We start from the raw sequence: 6,981 nt of genomic DNA, 5'->3' as shown, positions 1-6,981 counted from the left end.
TTTGGTCAAATGGGCAGTGGATGGTGGAGGGAGGATTCGAGGAGGTGGCACATGCAGCATGTTTCAAACAGAGCCTGGGATGCACGTTAAGGGCAGCATGAGTGACAGATCACCATGGTTAGTGAGCACCCCCGAGCTGGACACCTCTTGGGCTGGGTAAACCCAGCTGCAAGGTGCAACATCTCACTCAGGTTACAGCAAGAAAGAGGAGTTTTCCATAAATGGCTCAAGAAATGAGAACAAACAAGGACTAGGTACTCGGTCAGACCACACTGAGACGACTATTGTGTGGCACATGGGAAGCAATATTGTGTTATCTGAGGACAGCTCATGACTGAATGGATACCCTGCAGTCCCCAGTCTAGTGCTCCACTGCTTGGGCCGTTAACTGATTCTCTGCAGTTTTTGTTGTTGTTAACTGCCGTGGAGTCGACCCCCAATTAATGGTAACACCATGAGCAATGGAATCAGACAGTTGTAATCTGTAGGGTTTTCACTGCCTAATTTTTCAAAAGTAGATTGCCAGGCCTTTCTTCCTAGTCTATTTTAGTCTTAGTCTGGAAGCTCTGCTAAAATCTGTTCAGCATCATAGCAACCCACAAACCTCTGCTGACAGACAGTGGCTGTGCGTGACGTGCATTGGCTGGGAATTGAACCCTAGTCTCTCACATGGAAGGCAAAAATTCTACCACTGAACCACCACTGCCCCTCTAAGTTAGGTGCATATCAAAATCACCTGGGAAGCTGTACTTGGGTGCTTCCAATGCCACAGAGAGAGAATCTCATTGATTCAGGGAGGCAGCATGGTTCTTGGTACTCGAAGTTCTTACCCCAAGCGACCACACAGGCTCTTGCCAACTTATAAGTCAGCTGCCAACAGGCCTAAGGCCCACCCTGATCAACAAACATGGAGGGTGAGCTCCATGGTCAGCCTTTCTGAGTGGGAACCAGGGAAGGGCAGACAGGCGGAACATGGTAGGTTCCCATCCAATACAAACAGTTATTTCACACATCTCTGTGAGGCAGATATTTTTTAGCTCCATGTTTCAAAATGCAAAGATATGGTTTTTTTGAGGATGATACTCAGCCATAGATCTCAATTGCAAAGCCCGAGGTCAGACATTTTGTTGAATTAATATTTTGGAAGAGTTGGAATTCTTAAGTTATTGGATGCTTTCGTTTCACTAATCCTTAAATACGCAAAGTCATAAATACTTTCTAGAAATGTTTAACACATTTGATTTTTTACTATGTGTTCTTGATTTTATTGTCAACTTTTCTAAAGAAAGATAAACACATATTCACTTAAGACAGGGAGGTGAAATTCAGGAAAAAGGGAAGGAAGGGAGAAAGAATATTATAGCTGGGATTCTCTAAATTAGGTGCACATCAAAATCACCTGGGAAGCTTATCTTAAGAACAGTTTTATTGAGGTATAATTTACATACCATAAAATTCACTCATTGTAAGTGTATGATTTAATACTTTTTAGTAAATTTATACAGCTGTGTAATCATCACCACAATCTGGTTTTAGAATATTTCTGTCACCTCTCAAATACCCCTCCTTCCTGAAAACCTTTTGATTTTTATTTTAAATTATTTTATTTTCAAATTATGGAGGAAGCCACTGATAACAACAGAGTGTATATTTTTCCATTCTTTCATCAATGCACTTACACACTACATACATAAATTAATACAGCTAAACATATGTTATTTTTTTAAATAAATGGGATCACACCATACATTCTCTTCCATGACCTGCCTTTTTTAATTAAAAGGGCATTTCAGATGTCAGTTCATGTGTATCTCTCTCATCCTCTTGTAATGTCTCCTTAGTATTCCAGAGTATACCAAAAAGCCAAACCAGTTGCTATAGAGTCGATTACGACTCATGACGACCCCATGTGTGTCAGAGCACAACTGTGCACCACAGGGTTTTCAGTGACTGATCTTTCAGAAGTAGATTGTCAGGCCTTTCTTCTGAGGTGCTTCTGGGTGGGTTCAAACCACCAACCTTTCAGTTAGAAGCTAAGTGCTTAACCATTTGTGCCACCCAGGAACTCGTTTCAGAGCATAAATACAGCATAATTCTTTGATGAACACCCTCCACTTTTGCTTCCAATTGTTTTATTTTTCTTTGAATATTTTATTGTGTTTTGGAAAGTTTACACTGCAAATCAGATTCTCATTAAACAATTCATACATAAATTGTTCCGTGACATTGGTTACAGTCACCACAGTAGGTCAACACTCTCACCATTTCCACCCCACCTGCCCCATTTCTATCCATCCAGTTTCCCTGCCCCTCCTTGCCTTCTCATCTTTGCTTTTGGGTAAATGTTGACCGTTTGATCTCCTATAGCTGCCTGTTTAAAGAAGTACCTTCCTCATGGGTGTTATTGTTTATTTTATAGGCCAATCTATTATTTGGCTGAAAGGTGACCTCTGGGAGTGGCGTCAGTTCCAGGTTAAAAGGGTATCTTAGGGTGATAGTCTCAGGTGTTCCCCTAGTTTCTATCAGTCCAGAATTTTTTTTTTTTTAATGAATTTGAGTTTTGTTCTACATTTTTCTCCCATTCCAATGAGAACCTTCCGTTGTGTTCCTGGTCGGAATGGTTGGTACTGGTAGCTGGGCACCATCTAGTTCTTCAGGTCTCAGGCTAGAAGACACTGTAGTTCGTGTGGGCCATTAGCCCGTGGACTAATTTCTTCCTTGAGTCTTTGGTTTTGTTCACTCTTCTTTGCTCCAGATGGAAAGAGACCAATAGTTGTATCTTACATGGCCACTCATAAGCTTTTTAAGACCCCAGATGCTACTCACCAAACTAGGATGTAGAACATTATCTTCATGAACTAAGTTATGCCAATTGACCTAGTTGTCCCATGAGACTATGGTCCTGAGCCCTCAAACCCGGTAAATCAATTCTGCTAGGTGTTTGGATATGCCTAGAAAGTATCAATAACTGTATCTCCATGTTCTTTACTGTATTTATGCATATACTTGCAGCTCAAATAAATATGTATATGCATATGCCCACAAATAAACCTATATATGAATAGGCATGTACTCCCATACACCTTCCCACACCTATATAGCATACATATCTACCTATGTAGCCACTCACATATTTTTTGCTTGTTATTACGATTTTTGCAAACTTGTGTATGTTATAACATTTACTGTAGTTGACCTTTATTCTTGAGTACCTCTCAGTGTCTTCATTTATCTTGGTCAACTTGTACTGACTTCCTCCATATTATGTATCGTCTTTCCCATCACCAAAATTAACACGTGTCTACTATCTAGTAAGTGATTCCCCTCCACCCCCCTCCCATCTTTGGCAACCTTTAAATAACACTGCTTTGTGTGCATATGCCTATTCTTGACTTCTTATAAAAGTGATACTATGCAATATTTGTCCTTTTGTATTTGACTTATTTCACTCAGCATAATGTCCTCCAGATTCATCCATGATATAAGATGTTTCATGGACTCGTTACTCTTTATTGTTGCATAGTATTCTATTCTATGTATGTACCATAATTTATTTATCCGTTCATCCATTGATAGGTGCTTACATTGTTTCCATCTTTTTACTGTTGTGAATAATGCCGCAATGAACATGGGTGTGCATATGTGTATTCATGTCATTGGTCTTATATCTCTGGAATATATACCTAGGAGTGTGATTGCTGGATCATAAGGTATTTGTATTTCTAGCTTTTTGAGGATATGCCATACTGTTTTCCATAGTGTTTGTACCATTTTACAATCCCATCAGCAGTGTATAACCTTTTCAGGATCTGTGGGATATATGGTTCCCACTCACCTTTTCCGGCTCTCAGGATTTTTTGGAAGCTGCTTTCCCAACGACAGTGCATTCTGCCATTAGCCAGAGAACTTTTTGACTGCTTGAAATCTAAAATATGGGTGTGTGCTGCAAATTACCGTTTCTACAGGGTATTGTATGAGATATGTGCATTTTTGGTAGTAAAAACAGAAAATTTTTATGTGGGAACACATATGTCCGAGTGGACTCTGGGGGAACTCTGTGATTTTCGGGGTTCAGTTTAGTGGGACAATGTATTGTCCCACAGATCTTTGAGAGCAGGCTTGTGGGAGGGGGCAAGAAAAAAAATCCATACTAACTACCAAAAATTCAGACACACTCAATGATTCAGCATGTTACCATTAATAAAAACACAAGGTATCAACAAAAAATTTAAAGCAGAAAATAATAGGGTTCTGAAAGGGATAAGAGTTCCAGTTACCCACAACCTCACTAGCATTTGTTGTTGTTGTTGTTGTTTTTTGATCAGCACCATTTTTGCAGGGATGAATGGTATCTCATTGCAGTTTCGATTTGCATCTCTCTAATAGCATCTCTTCATGTGTTTGTTAGCTGCCTGAATGTTCTCTTTGGTGAAGTACTTGTTCATGTTCTTTGCCAATTTTTTTGATTGGATTGTTTGTCTTTTTGTTGTTAAGTTGTTGAAGTTTTCTGTATATTTTACAGATATGTTTGTCAGATATGTTGTTACCAAAAATGTTTCCCAGTCTGTAGGTTCTCTTTTACTCTTTTGGTAAAGTCTTTTGATGAAGATAAGTATTTGATTTTTAGGAGGTCCCAGTTATCTAATTTATCTTCTGCTGTTCATGCATTTTTATTTGTGTTTGTTATTGTATTTATGCCAAAAATTAGGACCCCTAGCTTTATCTCTATATTATTTTCCAGGAACTTTATAGTTTTATCTTTAATATTTAGGTCTTTGATCCATTTTGAGTTAATTTTTGTGTATGGTATGAAGTATAGATCCTGTTTCATTTTTATGCAAATGGATATCCAGTTTTGCCAGCACCATTTGTTAAAGAAGCTGTCTCTTGCCCATTGAATGGAGTTAGATATTTTGTCAAAGATCAGCTGTCCATAGATGAGTGGATTTACTTCTGGGTTCTCAATTCTGTTCCATTAGTCTATGTGTCTGTCACTATACCAGTACCAGGCTGTTTCGATTACTGTGGCTGTATAGCAAGTTCTGAGATCAGAAAGTGTGAGGCTTCCTACTTTGTTGTTCTTCTTCAATATTGCTTTAGCTATTCAGGGCCTCTTTCCATTCCATGTAAAGTTGGAAATTAGTTTTTTCCATTTTGTCAAAAAACTGCTGTTGGAATTTGGATTGAGATTGTATTATATCTATAGATCACTTTGGGTAGTATTGACATTGTCACAATGTTAAGTCTTCCAATCCATGAGGATGGAATATTTTTCCATTTATGTAGATCTCTGTGATGGTTAAGATTGTGTGTCAACTTGGCAGGGTCATGATTCTCAGTGTTTTGGCAGTCATCTAATGTTGTGATCACTTCTCTGTTGAGATTTGATATGTGATCACCCCCATGATGGGATATGCTGTGAGTAGCCAATCAGTTGAAAGAGAGTTTCCTTGGGCATGTGGCCTGCATCTGAATATAAGTAGATGTTCTGGCTTTTGCCTGCTCTGGATCCTGCAGCTGGCTCCTGCTCATCTGACCTCCAGTTCTTGGGACTTGAGCTAGCAGCTTACCTGTGGTCTTACCTGCCAGTCTTGGGATTCGTAAATCTTCACAGCCTGTGACCAAGAGCCCTGCTCTCTGACATGCCAATCTTGGGTTTGTTAGCCACTGCAGCTACATGAATCAGGAGAAGCCTCTATCCTGACCCAAGGACTTGCGATGTTCCAGCTTCTACAACCACACGAGCCATTTCCTTGATAGAAACCTCTCTATATGTATATTTATAAGCTTTACTGGTTTTGCTTCTCTAGAGAACAGCCTAAGACAGTCTCTTCGGTTTCTTGCAGTATTATTTTGTAGTATTCCTTGTGTAAGTCTTTTATATCCTCGGTTAGGTGAGGGCTTTTGTAAATGGTATTGTTTTCTTCGTTTCCTGTTTTGGAACTCTCCTTGTTAGTGTAGAAGAACCCAGTTGAATTTTGTATGTTGATCTTGTACCCCACCACTTTGCTGAACCCTTTTATTAGTTCCATTAACTTTCTTGCTGAACCTCTGGTATTTTCTATGTATAGAAGCATGTTATCTGCAAACAGGGATAGTTTTACTTCTTCCTTATGTATTTGGATACACTTTATTTCTCTTTCTTTCTTTCTCTGTCTAGGACTTTCAATACAATATTGAATAAGTGTGGTGATAATGAGCATCCTTGTTTCTTTCCCATTCTCAAGGGGAATGCTTTCAATCTCTCTCCATTGAAAATAATGTTGGCTGTTGGTTTTGCATGTATGCCCTTAATTATGTTAAACGATTTCCCTTCTATTCTTATTTTGCTGAGATTTTTTAACAGGAAAGGGTGTTGGATTTTATCAAATGCCTTTTTTTTTGCTTCAGTTGAGGTGATCATGTGATTCTTTTCCTTTGTTTTATTTATGTGGTGGATTACGTTGATTGACTTTTCTAATGTTCAACCACCCTTGCATCTCTGGTATAAATCTCACCTGATCATGATATGCTATGAGTTCTGTTGGCTAGAATTGTATTAAAAGCTTATGCATTTATTTTCATGAGGGAATTTGGTCTGCAGTTTTCTTTTTTTGTGATATCTTTGCATGGCTTTGATATCAGGGTTATGACGGCTTCATAGAATGAATTAGGAAGCATTCCTTCCTTTTCTATGTACTGAAATAGTGTGAGTACAATTGGTGTCAACTCTTCCCTGAACATTTGGTAGAATTAGCCAGTGAAGCCACCTGGGCCGGGGCTTTTTTGTTGTTGGGAGTATGACATCTTCAATTTCTTCTTTTGTTATGGGTTTATGTAGATTTTCTACCTCTATTTGTGTTAGTTTAGGTAGATAGTGTGTTTCTAGAAATTCATCCATTTCTTCTATATTTTCAAATTTGTTGGAGTACAATTTTTTATAATATTCTGTTATAATTCTCTATCTCAGTTTTCTTTGTTGTAATGTCGCCCATTTCATTT

At 38.6% G+C, this 6,981-nt stretch overlaps 1 pseudogene; it reads left to right on the top strand.

Annotated features, from left to right (window-relative positions):
* Positions 1–803: 803 nt before the first annotated feature.
* The window catches only part of LOC101351754 (40S ribosomal protein S20 pseudogene), a 135,825-nt pseudogene continuing 129,647 nt past the window's right edge, over positions 804–6,981 (top strand).

The sequence above is a fragment of the Trichechus manatus genome, unplaced genomic scaffold (assembly GCF_000243295.1).
Source record: "Trichechus manatus latirostris isolate Lorelei unplaced genomic scaffold, TriManLat1.0 scaffold00034, whole genome shotgun sequence".
NCBI classification, from domain to species: domain Eukaryota; kingdom Metazoa; phylum Chordata; class Mammalia; order Sirenia; family Trichechidae; genus Trichechus; species Trichechus manatus.
Note: the sequence above shows the minus strand (reverse complement) of the source record. Positions and strands in the feature narration are given on the sequence as shown.